Here is an 18,607-nt window from a genome sequence, read left to right as displayed (position 1 = left end):
TGAGGCAGACCCAGTGGATGATAGAAACACTGAAAGGTGGGGGGATACGTTAAATAGGATGCAGAAGTGTGTGGTCTGCATCCTCTCATCTATCGGTGACAGATATGATACTCTTAAACCTCTGTCTAACTTGCTTGTAGCCGAACTGTGAGAATTGGCCCATTGGTGGATCAATAAAGCATTCTTCACCAAAAATAGTTCACCTTAACATGGACACTGATAGCTCTGGTCTGGGTAGTTAGTGTGCCTTCCTTCACTTCATGTACTGGAGGAACCCGCACAACAACAATTAATTTTATTTTTTTGTCTTTTTTCACATGATGAGCTTAGAATAATAACAAGTTCACATTTGAAGTTTCAGGTGTAAGAAAACTTCACAATTGTAAGTTCACATGTGTGGGTGAAATAGTGTTTACTCTCCTCACATGTGAAGAGGTGGTGTTAACATGTGGAATTGCATATTCTGTAAAAAGGTTACATAGCCTAGCTGATCATACAAAATAATAATAATATTAATAATGTCTTACTTCTAAGCTCATCCACTCCATTATTATTGTAGTCCTCCATAGTGTTGCATTGATATACATGTAAGTTAACACTACCACAAGGGAGATGTATTCGGAGTGTTATTGCTGCAGGCACCACCTCATTTCTTCGTACATTGGCCTGTGATTGTTGGATGAAGCCCAGTGAAAAGAACAGAGAAGCTAGCTCTCCTTATTTTTATCCTGTTGGTTTCTACCGATGGTTATGTTAAAAAAATATATAATCGATAACATGTTTAACTAAACGGTGTTGAGTTCTGGTAATTTTCATGTATAATTGAATTGTTTTGACCAAGTGAGGTTTTCACATTTACATGAGTGTAGCCAAGCTAAGTCGCTAGAAAGCTAGTTATGTTTGTATGCAAGTCAATGAGAACAAGATAGCGTTTCTGAAATAGTTTATTTCCATTATAAATGTTTTGGCTCTTAAATAGTTCCATTTGTTTTGTTTTTTTTACAAACAAGAGCTCACTGTAATTATATGCATTTTAGAAGGTTACTTTCTATGAAATGTGTATCTTATCATTGCATGTTAATTGCTAACTGCTAGCTAGCTTAGTGAAAGGTGATAGCTATCCTTCCATTTAGTCTTAGCTAGCATCTGTTATTGTTAGCTGTCCATTGGTTTTTGTTACATTTACTACACCGGCCTAAACTAAATATTTATGTATTTGAAAATGTGTGAATGTGTTTGCTTTTGGAATTAATGTAAACAGATAGTTTTCTACAAATACATTTATTTTGAATTAGGTCTGATTTAATCAGTTAACTGGAGTTAGCTTTTTGTAATTTTAGTTGAATTTTTTTTATTTTTTAAATTGTGATTAATCTCATGAAAGCATCAAAAATCCATTATCTATACAGCTCAAAACAACAATGCAATGTCAAAACAAGTTGACATTGAGGTTTCCATTTTTCTAATCAATACTTTGGATATAATCAACAAGTCAACATTATTGTAATGCTTTTTACATAAAATAAATTCTTAGATTACAGCTTAATTTGATCAAATTCTGAATTTGCGATTATTCGTGACTAATCACAGCATACCCTGTGATTATCTGAATTTATATTATTTTTTTACTTTCAGTTTGCTTGAACGTTTGCTGAGCTGCAGAACGATTTGTACTGAAAGACACCATTTCCCATAAACGTCCTTGAAACGTATGTTCTTGAACAGACTTTAAGATAATATGTTTGCTCTGCTCAGTGGGTGTGCGGGGTGTGGCTTGAAGCAACGGGTTAAGTATTTAAAGGGAAGCAGTGCATTATTATACCACAACCCAACCCCTCCCCGTTGCTCCATGGTCGTTCAGTACAGTGTCCTTTAAATTGAACGTTCTATTACGTTTTTATGTACTGAACGCAGAGCTGCTCTGTGGTCACTGACCTGGTTTCCTGCGGACTGGTCTTTTCTTGCCGCTGCAGAACCGAACTTTGCTAAAGACAGTAAATATATGCCTCTCGCACAAGGAGCGGGGGTCTTTGCTGGGACTGGTGCGCCTTTTGGAAGTGGCGACCTTTTCGCTGTTTCCCTCTCTTGCTTGACGTTTCTGACGTATCAGGGAGCTGGCGAGCGCCGCCGCCATCTCCCCGGTAGATTAACCTGAGTGTAGATCACTTGAATCGTCTCAAAATCTTCTATGAGCGAGATGTTGTCAAGATATTGCTGAGGGTGCTGATTATGGCTGGTCCAATGCATGAGGTTGCATACGTGCGCCATGATGACAAATATGTAGGTAAGGTGAATAAAATGATAACTTGCTGAATGCTGAACTCAAACATATTTGTCATCCAAATAATAGAAACAACATCGATATAAATATAAAATATTGCACTGGCAGTCTTTTCAAATAGGTAGGCTACTATATCTCTAAATACATGAATTCATAAATGTATATTGTGCAGATGTGTCCAATGTATTGCTCTTTATCTCCAGTCCAGATTATTCCCAGGTATCCAGATAAAATGTCCCGTAAATAGTTTCATTGTCCATCGTTTTCATTCCTCTTAACTTTCCAGTGCTCGACATTCCACAACTATCTGAGTGCAGTGGCAGCAGCGTACTGGATGTGCGCGGACACACTGCTCACTCACTAGCCCCGCAGCCCGCGGACGGCATTGTCTTTCGCTCAACTACGGGCTTCGACACGCGAGCCCCAGGTAAAAAAATATCCAAAATCGAAAACCCACTGTTCTCTGGAAAACGGAGAGTCACAACAAATTGGAGGACCGTCGAAAATCTATGTCGCCTTCATAATCACAGTAATGAGTATCCTAAACTGACATAATTCAAACCCATTGGGCACACACTGGTTGAATCAACGTTATTTCCACGTAAATCCTTTCAAATTAATATGAACCAATGTGAAGCACAAATCTCACGGTAGCCTGTAGTGAAAAGTAACATCAGAGCAACTGGTGAAGCCTGCTCTTCGTCGCCCGGTTTGCAAGCAGCCTTTTTTTCTAACTATGCAATCCTACCTGGTTGTGGTTCGGACAAGGAATTATCGGAGGCTGAGAGAAACAGAGCGAGAAGAACTCTTTTTTTTGACAGTGTGTGTGAGGGAGAGAGCGCAGGAGGGAGGTTAAGAGAGTTGGGGGGTGCGCCAGCAGTTTACATGTGTTCGGTAACATAATTTTACCAAAGGCAATGAGAAAGGCAGGTCTCCATCACGCAAAGTGATCCATACTTCCTGGGCGCAATATAGCCTGGGGATGAGGTAAAGCAAACCTAGCCCCAGTGGTGTAAATTAAGTAAAACTACTTTATGATACTACTTATGTCGTTTTTTGGTATATGTACTTTACTATTCCTTTTTGACAACTTTTACTTTACTTCATCCCTAAAGAAAATAATGTACTTCTTATGTACTCCCATACATATCCCTGACTCCCAAAAGTACTGATTACATTTTGAATGCTTAGCAGCACAGGAAAATGGTACAATTCACACAGGTATTAAGAAAACGGCCCTGGTCATCCCTACTGCCTCTGATCTGGCAGACTCACTAAACACATGCTTTATTTGTAAATTATGTCAGAGTGTTGGTGTGCCCCTGGCTATCCAAAAATAAAAAACAAGAATTGTGCCGTCTGGTTGGCTTAATGTCAGGAATAAGAAATTATTCATACTTTTACTTGTAAGGGCTACTTTTTAGACTTATATACTTACGTATATTTTAGCGATTACATTTACTTTTGATACTAAATAAATGTTAAACCAAATACTTTTAGACTTTTACTCAAGTAGTATTTTACTTGGTGACTCACTTTTACTTGAGTCATTTTCTATTATGGAATCCTTACTTTTTCCACCACTGTCTAGCCCCAAGGCTAGTAACCTGTATCTGTACCTGTAGGGAATATTGAATGATCCCAAATGATCCATTGTATCTCCTAGAAACGTTTTCAACATACATCTGTAAAATTATAGTCTAGAACCTAAAGCTTTGTTTGTCTTCCACTCAAGCTTCCATGTCTTCTCCCTGGACCTCCTCAATGTCCACCTCTTGAACATCAGACTGAGGCCTCATCTTCACTGTCACTTTCCAACCTTGAGGACGGCTCATTGTCGTCCTCAAAAAGCATCAAATTTGCCTGGATGGCCACCAAATTTTTCAACCCTTGTATTTGTCAGCCTGTTGTGTGTGTGTTCCAAAAACAAGGACCAGTTGGGATTTGGAAGATGGAGGCAATGGGGAAAGAGCCTCAGATCTACAAAGTCCCTTCCACCAGGTGGCTGATGAGACACGCTGGCACGACTTCCATATTGCTTCTCCATCCCAAAGCCCTTGCTTGGAAGTGTACTTCGCCAGACTGCCAAGAACCTTGCCCTCATCCAGGCCAAGGTGGTGTGAAATGGTAGTGATGACACCATAGGCCTTGTTGATCTCTGCACCAGACAGGATGCTCTTGCCAGCATACTTGGGGTCCAACATGTACGCTGTGGCATGTATGGACTTCAGGCAGAAGTCTTCACGCTTTTTGATGCATTTCAGAACTGAAGTTTCCTCTGCATGGAGCAACAGTAAAGTAGGCAGGGCAGTTTGGATTTCTTCTCTTACATCTACAAGCAGAGTCTGAACATCAGACAGGATGGCATTGTCTCCCTCAATCTGTGCAATGGCTACTGCTATAGGTTTCAGGAGTTTCAGGCTGCTTACCACTCTCCCAAAATACATCATCCAATGAGGATCCTGTTGATGGGGCTGTCCATATCGGCAGACTGTGATATGGCCATTTCTTGGAGAGACATCAAACATGATGACAACACCACCCCAATGGGTGTTGGTGGGCAGCTTCAATGTAGTGCTCTTATTCTTCTCACTTTGCTTGGTGAAGTAGATTGCTGATATAACTTGATGACCCTTCACACACCTAACCATTTCCTTGGCTCTCTTGTAGAGTGTATCCATTGTTTTCAGTGCCATGATGTCCTTGAGGAGCAGATTCAATGCATGCGTGTTCTTAGCATTGTCTGTCACCAGTGCAAATACTTCTGTGGTCCAAGGGCATTGATGACTGCCTTCAGCTCATATGCAATGTAGAGACCGGTGTGTCTGTTGTCCCTTGCATCTGTGCTCTTGTAGAATACTGGTTGAGGGGTGAATATGTGGTTAATTATTCCTTGCCCACAAACATTCAACCACCCATCAGAGATGATTGCAATACAGTCTGCTTTCTCTGATTTGCTTGACCTTCACTTGAACTCTGCATCCAGTAAATGAGTAGGTAAAGCATGTCTGGTTGGAGGGGTGTATGCTGGGGGAAGAACATTTAGAAATCTCTTGCAATACACATTGCCTGTGAGCATCAAAGATGAATCAGTTGCCAACACAGCTAGAACAAGACATTCATCAGCATTTATGACTACATTCCTCATTGAACCAAACAAACTTGTGAATAATGTAATTTGATCCTCAGCTGTCACATATTAATGAACGTGTCGCAACCAGGCTTTGGGTAGCAACACTATATTGGTGTTCGAACTAGATCTTGTAAAAGGATTAAATAATATTAATAAATTCATCAAAATGTAAATTATTATTTGAATATTATTGAATACCTATGCCAATCTATCTTCCAAACACTGGTTTCGAGGGCATTATCACTTAATCCAAATGAGTAGATGCCAGCAGGGGAGTAATAAAGTAATTCAATAAACTTTGATTGATGACCATATTCACATTGAAACAGATGGTATCAACAATGAAGGTCTAATGGTCGCAGTGGTGGGTGGTATAAGGAACTTTGGTAACAAAACGGATGGCACTGTGATAGACTGCATCCAATTTTCTGAGTAGAGTATTGGAAGCTATTTTGTAGATGACATTGCCGAAGTCAAGGATCGGTAGGATAGTCAGTTTTACGAGGGTAAGTTTGGCGGCGTGAGTGAAGGAGACTTTGTTGTGAAATAGAAAGCCTATTCTAGATTTCATTTTGGATTGGAGATGTTTGATATGAGTCTGGAAGGAGAGTTTACAGTCTAGCCAGACACCTAGGTATTTGTAGTTGTCCACGTAGCTAGCAGCAGGCAACCCGGTCACGAAAATCAGAAAAGCAATCGAATTAAATAGTTTACCTTTGATGAGCTTCGGATGTTTTCACTCACGAGACTCCCAGTTAGATAGCAAATTTTCCTTTTTTCCAAAAATATTATTTTTGTAGGCGAAATAGCTCCGTGTTTTCTTCACGTTTGGCTGAGAAAACGACCGGAAAATGCAGTCACAACAACGGCAAAAATATTCCAAATTAGCTCCATAATATCGACAGAAACATGGCAAACATTGTTTATAATCAATCCTCAAGGTGTTTTTTAAATATCTATTCGATAATATATCAACCGGGACTGGTGGCTTCTTAGTAGGATAGAGAGAAACAATGGCCACATTTGTCCTTTACACACAAAACACTCAGACTTCAGCTGACCACTGACGCAATGTTGACGTTCAGGCTCATTTTTCAAAATAAATGCCTGAAACTATGTATTGTGACACTAGACACATTAGGGAAGCCATAGAAAAAGGAATCTGGTTGATCTCATTCACTGCTCAATAGGGACGCATAGGAACGCAGAGCGTTCTAAATAAGAGTCCCTTCCTGATTGGATTTCTCTGGCCTTCGCCTGCAATATCAGTTCTGTTATACTCAAATAATATTTTTACAGTTTTGGAAACTTTTGTGTTTTCTATCCTAAGCTGTCAATTATATGCATATTCTAGCATCTTGTCCTGACAAAATATCCTGTTTACTTTGGGGACGTTATTTTTCCAAAAATGAAAATAGTGCCCCCTAGATTCAAGAGGTTAACACAATGTCCAAAGAAGGGCCAGATGTATACAGAATGGTGTCGTCTGCATAGAGGTGTATCAGGGAATCACCCACAGCAAGAGCGACATAGTTGATATATACAGAGAAAAGAGTCGGCCCGAGAATTGAACCCTGTGGTACCCCCATAGAGACTGCCAGAAGTCCGGACAACATGCCCTCCAATTTTACACACTGAACTCGTCTGTGAAGTAGTTGGTGAACCAGGCGAGGCAGTTATTTGAGAAACCAAGGCTATTGAGTCTGCCGATAAGAATACAGTGATTGACAGAGTCGAAAGCCTTGGCCAGGTCGATGAAGACAGCTGCACAGTACTGTCTCTTATCGATGGCGGTTATGATATTGTTTAGTACCTTGAGCATGGCTGAGGTGCACCAGTGACCAGCTCGGAAACTGGATAGCACAGCGTAGAAGGTACGGTGGGATTTGAAATGGTCAGTGATCTGTTTATTAACTTGGCTTTCAGAGACTTTAGAAAGGCAGGATGGATATAGGTCTGTAACAGTTTGGGTCTAGAGTGTCACCCTCTTTGAAGAGGGCAGCTTTCGGACGAAACGAAAGAGGTTGAACAGACTGGTAATAGGGGTTGCAACAATGGCGGAGGATAATTTTAGAAAGAGAGGGTCCAGATTGTCGTCTAGCCCAGCTGATTTGTAAGGGTCCAGGTTTTGCAGCTCTTTCAGAATAACTGTGATCTGGATGAAGGAGAAGCTGGGGAGGCTCGGGCAAGTAGCTGTAGTAGCTGTTGGTTGGGGTAGCCAGGAAGAAAGCATGGCCAGCTGAAGAGAAATGCTTATTGAAATGTTTGATTATCATGGATTTATCGGTGGTGACCATGCCGCCTAGCCTCAGTGCAGTGGGCAGCTGGGAGGAGGTGCTCTTGTTCTCCATGGACTTTAGTGTCCCAAATTTTTTGGGAGTTAGAGCTAAGGATGCAAATTTCTGTTTGAAAAAGCTAGCCTTTGCTTTCCTGATTGACTGTGTGTATTGGTTCCTGGCTTCCCTGAACAGTTGCATATCGCGGGGACTATTCGATGCAATTGCAGTCCACCACAGGATGTTTTTGTGCTGGTCAAGTGCAGTCAGGTCTGGAGTGAACCAAGGGCTATATCTGTTCTTAGCCCTACATTTTTTAAGAAAGGGGCATGCTTATTTAAGATGGTGAGGAATGTGGCTAACAATGACTAAATAGCTAGTAACTTAGCTAATTATCTGGCTGTCACGCCTTGGTCTTAGTATTTTGTGTTTTCTTTATTTGTTTGGTCAGGCCAGGGTGTGACATGGGTTATTGTGGTGTGTTTTTGTCTTAGAGGTTTGTGGGGTGTCTACGTAGTCTATGGCTGCCTGAGGCGGTTCTCAATCAGAGTCAGGTGATTATCGTTGTCTCTGATTGGGAACTATATTTAGGCAGCCATATTCTGTGAGTGTTTCGTGGGTGATTGTTCCTGTCTTTGCACCAGATAGGGCTGTTTCGGTTTTTCACTTTTCGTTATTTTGTAGTTTCCGCTTGTATTGTTTTTTCCTTCATTAAAATTATATCATGAATCATCATCACGCTGCATTTTGGTCCGATCCTTGTTCTACCTCTTCGTCAGAGGAGGAGATAGAAGAGAGCCGTTACACTGGCTACCTTCTGATGAAAGTTTTGGCTATAGGGTCTAAAAAAAAATAGCGGATCCGTGTCACATTGAGTGAGGCGGGTTACCGGAAGGTATATTTAATTTTAAAATGGAAAAAGAGATTGAAATATAAATTGGAATATATACAAAAAAAATACAAAAAGTAAACGAGAGGACAACAAAACCAAGTCTGCACTGCTACGCCATCATGGATTCCTGACGAGCCAGCTGAGGCATGGGGAGCCTACCAAGTCTTGAGAATCTGTTGAGCCAGCTGAGGCATGGAAGCCTGGCGAGCCAGCTGAAGCATCCCTGGTTGCTCCGGCAGAGGCATTAGGGCCAGCTCTGACTGCATGTGTGGGTACGCAGACCCAGGATCCACTAAAGCCCCCCCCCCCCAGTTGAGTTCACCTTTTTTTGTGTCCCCCTTCCGCATCAAAGACACCCATCCCTGGGCCACATCGTCACGCATGCTCACTGGGTGTTGTGTCATGGAACTTTTATGGTTTAGTCCATTTTGGTTGCAAATGCGTTTTTTGTTATCACTAATTTTGACTAAAATTCGAAATGGACTAGTTGTGAAAAAATCTGAAAGAGCTAACTCTCTCTCTCTCCTCTGCTCTCATCCTTCTAGACCTATCGGCTGCCTTCGATACTGTGAACCATCAGATCCTCCTCTCCACCCTCTCCGAGTTGGGCAACTCCGGCGCGGCCCACGCTTGGATTGCGTCCTACATGACAGGTTGCTTCTACCAGGTGGCGTGGCGAGAATCTGTCTCCTCACCACGCGCTCTCACCACTGGTGTCCCCCAGGGCTCTGTTCTAGGCCCTCTCCTATTCTCGCTATACACCAAGTCACTTGGCTCTGTCATAACCTCACATGGTCTCTCCTATCATTGCTATGCAGACGACACACAATTAATCTTCTCCTTTCCCCCTTCTGATGACCAGGTGGCGAATCGCATCTCTGCATGTCTGGCAGACATTTCAGTGTGGATAACGGATCACCACCTCAAGCTGAACCTCGGCAAGACGGAGCTGCTCTTCCTCCCGGGAAAGGACTGCCCGTTCCATGATCTCGCCATTACGGTTGACAACTCCATTGTGTCCTCCTCCCAGAGCGCGAAGAACCTTGGCGTGATTCTGGACAACACCCTGTCGTTCTCAACTAACATCAAGGCGGTGGCCCGTTCCTGTAGGTTCATGCTCTACAACATCCGCAGAGTACGACCCTGCCTCACACAGGAAGCGGTGCAGGTCCTAATCCAAAAAAATAAAAAAATATATGCCATTTAGCTGACGCTTTTATCCAAAGCGACTTACAGTCATGTGTGCATACATTCTACGTATGGGTGGTCCCGGGAATCGAACCCACTACCCTGGCGTTACAAGCGCCATGCTCTACCAACTGAGCCACAGAAGGACCACCAATCCAGGCACTTGTCATCTCCCGTCTGGATTACTGCAACTCGCTGTTGGCTGGGCTCCCTGCCTGTGCCATTAAACCCCTACAACTCATCCAGAACGCCGCAGCCCGTCTGGTGTTCAACCTTCCCAAGTTCTCTCACGTCACCCCGCTCCTCCGCTCTCTCCACTGGCTTCTAGTTGAAGCTCGCATCCGCTACAAGACCATGGTGCTTGCCTACGGAGCTGTGAGGGGAACGGCACCTCAGTACCTCCAGGCTCTGATCAGGCCCTACACCCAAACAAGGGCACTGCGTTCATCCACCTCTGGCCTGCTCGCCTCCCTACCACTGTGGAAGTACAGTTCCCGCTCAGCCCAGTCAAAACTGTTCGCTGCTCTGGCCCCCAATGGTGGAACAAAATCCCTTACGACGCCAGGACAGCGGAGTCAATCGACACCTGAAACCCCACCTCTTTAAGGAATACCTAGGATAGGATAAAGTAATCCTTCTTTCCCCCCTTAAAGGATTTAGATGCACTATTGTAAAGTGGCTGTTCCACTGGATGTCATAAGGTGAATGCACCAATTTGTAAGTCGCTCTGGATAAGAGCGTCTGCTAAATGACTTAAATGTAAATGTATGATCTGAAGTGCTTGGTTCAAAAAACAATTTGTGGAAAAAATATCCGAATTGGGCTGCTGTAATGTGTACGCTAGGAGTCAGGAAGCAAGTACAGGGAGTGAATTTAATGAATAACGTAACATGAAACAAAACAAGAAACACGAGTAGTGTACAGACATAAAACACAGGAACAGAATCAATGAGGCCTGGGGAAAGATATTGGTGAGGTAATCAGGAAGGTGATGGGAGACTAGGTGAGTCTCATGAAGCGCAGGTGCGCATAATGATAGTGGCAGGTGTGCGTAATTATGAGTAAACTGGCAATAACAAGAGCCAGAGAGGAGGAGCGGGAGTAAACGTGACAGCACCCACTTCCTGACACGCGGCTCCAGAAAAACACCGACTAGAGGGTTGGTCTCGAGGACCAGGAATGGAACGGTCGCTTCTGCTGAGGAGCTGGAACCTGACGAGGCGCGGGGAGCCAGCTGAGGCATCCCCAGTTGCTTCGGCAGCAGCACTTGGACCCGACATCACCAGTAAAAAAATATATAATAAATCCCTGTTGCTTCCCTTTGTTGAGGCGTTATTCTGTTGTGTACGCTAGGAGTCAGGAAGCAAATACAGGGAGTGAATTTAATAAATAACGGAACATGAAACAAAACAAGAAACACAAGTAGAGTACAGATAAAACACTAACAGAATCAAAGAGCGTGACAGATATAGGGGAGGTAATCAGGAAGGTGATGGAGTCCAGGTGAGTCTCATGAGGCGCAGGTGCGCGTAATGGTGACAGGTGTGCGTAATGATGAGTAAACTGGCGACAACGAGAGTCTTAGAAGAGGAGAGGTAGTAGACGTGACAGCTGCCTGTCTAAATGCAGCATAAATAGCCTATTTCTAACCGAAAGGTAAAGACACAGCTACAAACTATTTACTAGCAATAGTGTCATATCAGAAGATTTTAGTTCTGGGTAACAGAGATTATATATACTTTATTAAACTTTAATTGTGAATGAACTGCAACTAAATTAGTCACAGATTCCCTGTATTTTGTGAACTGCATTGCTGGTTAAGGGCTGTTCTATTACCTGTTCTATTATTTATTTTACTATGACGGCTTACTGGGTTAACTGCCTTGTTCAGGGGCAGAACAACATATTTACCTTGTCAGCTCGGGGATTCAATCTTGCAACCTTCCGGTTACTAGTCCAACGCTCTAACCACTAGGCTACCTGCCGCCCCAGGTAGCCTAGTATGACAAATAAAATGTTGTTTGATTTGAATCAGGGTTCGGGGTCAATTTCAATTAAAGTCAATCAGTTCAGGAAGTAAACTGAAACACCAATCCAATAATTGACTGCCTTCAAATTGAATTGACCCCAACCCTGGTATGGATTACTGTGATGTGATCACTCTGAAGATGACAACGTAATGGGAAACGAGGAAGGGGATTACAACTATTACCCCATGTATATCAGAATCTCATGGCTGATAATGAAATAAATCAAATCAACCATAATTGCAGAGCTATGAGGCTATTGTCATGACGTTGCCCTCTTTGGGTACAGCAAGCACCATCCCCCTCTCTCTGCAATTCCTGGAGTAGATTCTTCCTCATGGCCAGACAGTAGAGATAGAGATAGAGAGAGAGAGATTTCATAGAAAGAACAAAAATAACTTCTTCCACCTCAAAAAACTTGAGAACTGAACAATATTCATGTTATGGAGAATGTATAAATGGTCGGTGAAGTAGCCAGCTACGAACTGGTCCCTTTGGTACAATTTTGTTTAACTCATGCGAGACAATACAGCCACATTACCATAACCCTGTTTATACAAGAGTCTCAGTTGTGAGGCTTGCATCTAATTGCTGTCTAAAATGAATGAGTAAAGATGAAACTTGTGAAATTATGTAATATGATCTTATACTGTTTAATGAAGGAAACTCCAATTCCCTTTGGAGTTTAACTAAATCATAGGCCCGCCCCATGAGCACAGACATTGATCTGGCGTCATGGGACAGCCCCTTTCTGCTCTTCCGAATATAACCCCTACCGTGGGAATTTAGTTTCAGACCATGCTTCTCTCAATTACGAGAGGGCTAAGGTTTGAGCAGAGACCAAGCTTACCTCAATTACGAGAGGGCTAAGGTTTGAGCCCATTGCTGAATTCTTAACCATTACCACATGGTTAAACTCAGACTATCGAACAGACATAATAAGAACAAATCTTTGATACTACTTACTAGTCTGCAGCTAGGAATTCGGTATCATTGAACGCGAAGACCGACAACCGCCGATACATCTATTCTATAACAACATTGCTGAATGTTACTCTGAACTATCCATTCTAACCACGGCAGAGAGAGCGAGAAGGCGGACAAACTCTCTAACAGAAACAAACTTTCCAAAAGAGATCAGGACGACACACTGAGCGTAAATATATATATATATTGATTGCAATTATTCCCAAATGAGTGAGCGTTCATGTGCAAAGGATTAGCATTTCAATTGTTAGAATTATCAACTTTGTAGTGTCTTATCTCAGTCGACCCCCACTTCCCTTTTGTCCACCAAGCCGCGATGCCGGTTAAGCCCACGAGGGCACATCCACTATCATTTCCTTGTAACTATATCTACTGTTTATTTGTGCATTTCTGTGATTATTTAGTCAGTAAATAAATGATTTAAGACAATTGATGTTTGGATGACTCATAGTGAAGACTGGGTTCGTGCAGATAACCAACAATTTATGACATTTGGAATGAGACTAACGTGAGGTAAAGAATAATTAATTAATTAGAAGACTAAGTGATCAGATATTAAAATACCTGAAAGTTATTAGGAAAATTATAACTTTAATCTGAATATTTTCCTTGGTGCCCCGACTTCCTAGTTAATTAGTTACATGATTAAGTTAGTTTAGTCACGTAATAATAATTACAGAGAATTATTCATAAAAATACGTCTTCAGTTTAATGATGCCAAAGACACACACTATGAAGCCCCATCTCTTCTCTTAACCTCTATTCTCGCCTGCCACCATCCCCAGAGCACCTTGTCATGTAGAGACAACCAGTGTGTGCATGTACATGGTATGTGCATGAAACAGTGCTGGGACAGAATGGATGGAGCGAATGTATACCATTAGAGTGCAATGAGCTTGGTTTGGCTGCCAACCTGGTTCTTTATCATTCTCCTGATTGTCACTCAACCCCCCCTGATCACCTCAGAGCTGAGAGGAGAGGACCCATGTGACTTGAAGAGAGGATGTCATGATTTGTTTTCTCACTGACCTGCTTCATCAAATCAGCAGTGGTAGGCCTACAGTTGACTGCTGATACTGTGGTTGAGTGGCTCAGTTGATTGAGCGTGGTCCTTGCAAAGCCAGAGGTTGTGGGTTTGATTCCTGCTAGGGCTACCCAAACGCATTACTAAGTCCATTTGGATAAATTGCATATGTTGTTAGTATATAAATATCTTAACACTGGAGTTAAAACCACAAGCTTACTAGGAAATTATGAGGAATCAATGGTTATTTTAGCTGGTACATCAAGTAATTTTACAAAATGGGTAATTACCTGGTATAAAATGGTGCCAACTAATATTATACCACACATTGTTGAATACTCGTTTTTGAAGGGCATTCTAGAATCCACATTAAAACCAGACAATGGGACAGTTGGAAAATATATCTGGACAGCCTACTACACATGCAGACAGTACTTGCTACAAAGTTACAGAAAGCTAAACCAACAACCACATAAACCGAAATTGTAAATGCAGGTCCAACGAAGAAAAACATATCTAGCTAGATCGTTAGCTAGCACTGATTTGTTTTTGCAGAAAAACATTTTTTGAACATCTGATGACCTAATGTGGTGAATGATGAACATGAATTTCTCTGGTCCCTATGTTGCAGTCAACAAGTCGCGCTACGCTGTCAAATCCTCCCACATGTTTCTAGTTTGACCAGCTGTTTTTTTTTTTTGGGGGGGTTGTCATATTGGCAGGTTTGCTAGCAACAAACTATTTAACTAGCTTCTAGCCTAGTGTTTGATATGCAATGTGGTCAAGTGTCCTGATGAGAAACCTTTCTAGCTATGCCAGGCAAAATCGGGCATCATCAGCTCATTGTTATTTTTTGTATCCAAATGAATGTCAATATAAAATAGCTTAAACAAATGCAAATGCAGCTACATTGCTACATTTTATTCTGGCTGCAGAGGTTGTGACTGTGTTAGCCGTAGCTAGTCAGCTAGTTATCAAGCAAGGAACAAGAACGTTGCCAGCGAGCATGGTAACGGAACATAGAGAACGAACAACTGGGTCGCGTCCATAAATATCAAACTAATCGCAAGAACGACTGGGTCGCGGATCTAGATTACCAAAAGATGAAAGTATGAATTCTCTTATAAAAATATAAAGGAAAACATGTTATTTCTACCTGTAAATGTGTGCTTTATTATTGTTTTCTTTGGCAACTGTGGTAAAAGCGTGATAAACGCCTCCGTTTTGTACATTACCATGGAAAAATGAACTCCGCAGGTCTCGGCTCCATCTCGTCCCAATGTCGTCCATTATAATGTACAGAATTGAGGTAATATACAGAATGGAGGCATTTATCCCTGACGTAATTACTAGTGTGTAATAACCATTTTACCATGTCATTTTGAAGTCAATTCCAGGACATTTCTGTACTGTAAAAAAATATTGCTACCAACATGTCATAACTAGAAAATGGTTCAGAAATAAAACATTTCAATTAAGTTTGCTTGACAAAATTCCAGGCAATGACCTCCAAAACCAATTGACCAAGCAGATCATCCAATCGATAGTGACATGTATGACCTATCCTACCATCCCGTATGTCAGCATCCCCCAGCCAATCACAACTGTTTTTCAGTCTTAGACACCCATTCATTGGCCAATAAGGAGGTTCATCTGCCTGTTTCAAACCACTCGTGAATCCTAACACAATATATACAGTAACCCTTCCCTCCTTTTATGGACTTACACGTGTGTTTAAAGGGATAGTGTGACATTTTGTAAATTTGCCCTTTTTTCTACTCAAAACTCATGGATACCATGTTTATGTCTCTGCCTGCAGTTTGAAGGTAGTATCTGGAGCCATTGCTAACTAGTGTTAGCGCAACAACTGGAAGTCTACAGGAAGAGCTAACATTCAGATTCTGCATGCTAGCTGTTCCTGTAGACTTTGTCACTGCATTAACGCTAGTTAGCAATGGCTCCTTTAAACTGCGTTTTAGCATACATAAATTAGAACTTCATATCCACTGCTGATTCAGCAGTTCGGAGAACACAGTGTGTGTGCGTGTGCGCGTGCGTTGCATGGAATCCCCTTCACCACTTTCCCTATCAACTGGGAAAACACAACACAGGGGCTTGCAGCTGGGTGTCAATGGGCTGGCGGGTCAAACCACTTGCTGCCTGCCGTGGGTGTGGCCTGTTTCCTGTCCTCTAGGAGAGTTGGCATTAGGAAGTGTTCCAACTGTTCCAATCATACTCGCTTGTGTGCTCCAGGTGTGAAGTATGAACAGAGCTGATCCTGTATGGCAAAGGACAGAGTTTGGATGTGTAACCCTACAGTGAGTTGGGTTTATATCAGTGGTATTAGTGATGTTTTTAATTGCCCCTCAGGGAGTTTCTCATTTCCATTCTGTGATCAATAAAATTGTATTGAAGTTAAAGTTTCCCTACATAATTTGTAATTATATTCATTAATTATATAATGAAAAAAAAAAGAATTTATAAATTAATGATATGTTTATTCATTTGAGTCGTAAACAATAAGCAACTAAATTACATGTCTGACACGGGTAGGAATTGTCCTTTTCAAGGGTTTTTACATGAAATGTTCTACTGTAAATTATCCACCGTCTCCTCTATTCCTGACCCTTAGTTGGCTCTGAATCCTCCTCCGTCAGATTAACCCAATTGTTTAAAATGGGTGAGATTTAGGGCCTCCCGGGTGGCGCAGTGGTTAAGGGCTCTGTACTGCAGTGCCAGCTGTGCCATCAGACTCGGTTCGCGCCCAAGCTCTGTCGTAACCGGCCGCGACCGGGAGGTCCATGGGGCGACGCACAATTGGCCTAGCGTCGTCCGGGTTAGGGAGGGATGTCCTTGTCTCATCGCGCACCAGCGACTCCTGTGGCGGGCCAGGCGCAGTGCGCGCTAACCAAGGTTGCCAGGTGCACGGTGTTTCCTTCGACACATTGGTGCCGCTGGCTTCCGGGTTGGATGCGCGTTGTGTTAAAAAGCAGTGCGGCTAGGTTGGGTTGTGTATCGGAGGACGCATGACTTTCAACCTTCGTCTCTCCCGAGCCCGTACGGGAGTTGTAGCGACGAGACAAGATAGTAGCTACTAAAACAATTGGACACCACGGAATTGGGGAGAAAAAGGGGTAAAAATTCACAAAAAAAAAAAAAATAATGGGTGAGATTTAATTTCTTCAGAGCTATCTGAGCTCATCATGAGAAATCAGGCCTGGACAGGCAAGGAAAACTGACTAATGGATTGGCAATCTTTCGGACAACTGAGAAACAGATGTACTCTCTCAATTAAGCTAGCTAAATCAAGATACTTTTTAAGCACCATTTCGAGTCTTTCAAATTTTGGAAAACACTGAAGCATACAAATTCCTCTTCTTCCATGCAAGTTCTGGCATCATTACTGAGAAGAATGGGATAGGTATACTTTTAACCAGCATTTTATCATGTTTGAGAGAACCAGTGGTGTATTTGACCGTGGTCAGTCAAGTGACTTCTATTCCCTCTCCCAGCCTTTAGCTGACTCGGCGGTTAAGCCATCTTTTAGCGATCTTTGTTTTAATTTCAACATTTGATCAAGCATATAAGCCACTGGGGCTTATTTGCTTGATCCATTTTTGATTCAGCTCTCTGCTCCCCTAATGATTGTGGAATCATTAACCTAAATGTTTTACCTGACGATTAGGTTTGGAAGGCAGCTCAGGTACTCCCTATTCACAAAGCTGGTGACCCTTGGGACCTAAATAACTATTACCCTATTTCAAAACGTTGTCTGGCTAAAATATTAGAATCTCATCTAAGATCTTTCTATATATATATATTTTTTTTTTTTTATGTATACCGAACAAAATTAAACGCAACATGCAACAATTTTACAGAGTTACAGTTCATATAAGGAAATTAGTCAATTGAAATAAATAAATTAGACCCTAATCTATGGATTTCACATGACTGGGCAGGTGTGCAGCCATAGGTAGGCCTGGGGCGATATAGGCCCACCCACTTGGGAGCCAGATCCAGCCAAACCGAATGTTTTTCCCCACAAAAGGGCTTTATTACAGACAGAAATACTCCTCCATTTCCTCAGCTGTCCGGGTGGCTGGTCTCAGACAATCCTGCAGGTGAAAAAGCCGGATGTGGCGTTCCTGGGCTGGCGTGGTTACACATGGTCTGCGAATGTGAGGCCAGTTGGATGTTCTGCCAAATTCTCTAAAATAACGTTGGTAAAGAAATTAACATTCAATTATCTGGCAACAGCTCTGACATTTCTGCAGTCAGCATGCCACTTGCACAGTCCCTCAACTTGAGACATCTGTGGCATTGTGTTGTGTTGACAAAACTGCACATTTTAGTGGCCTTTTTATTGTCCCCAGCACCTGTGTAATGATCATGATGTTTTATCAGCTTCTTGATAATCCATTCACATGACAGGTGTGGCTTATCTTGGAAAATGAGAAATGCTCACCAACAGGGATATACACAATTTGAGAGAAATAAGCATTTTGTACATATGGAACATTTCTGTGAACTTTCTCATGAAGCATTCACTTTTTTCCCCCCCAGTGTAAATTTTGTTCAAACACACAAACATGACTGATGATTTTAAGCATAATGACAAAACGAAAACAGGTTTTTAGAAATTTTGCAAATGTATTACAAATTTTAAAAAAACATACCTTATGTAAATAATAATATAACCCTTTGCCATGAGACTCAAAATTGAGTTCAGGTACATCCTGTTTCCATTGATCATCCTTGAGATGTTTCTACAACTTGGAGTTCGCCTGTGGTAAGTTCAA

General features: G+C 42.0%; 1 protein-coding gene across 4 annotated transcripts in view; it reads right to left on the bottom strand.

Annotated features, from left to right (window-relative positions):
• The window catches only part of LOC118366013 (fibroblast growth factor 12-like), a 104,944-nt gene that overhangs the window by 31,754 nt on the left and 54,583 nt on the right, over window positions 1-18,607 (bottom strand). The window lies entirely within an intron of this gene.

This window comes from Oncorhynchus keta, chromosome 33 (assembly GCF_023373465.1).
Source record: "Oncorhynchus keta strain PuntledgeMale-10-30-2019 chromosome 33, Oket_V2, whole genome shotgun sequence".
Classification (NCBI taxonomy): Eukaryota; Metazoa; Chordata; class Actinopteri; order Salmoniformes; family Salmonidae; genus Oncorhynchus; species Oncorhynchus keta.
Note: the sequence above shows the minus strand (reverse complement) of the source record. Positions and strands in the feature narration are given on the sequence as shown.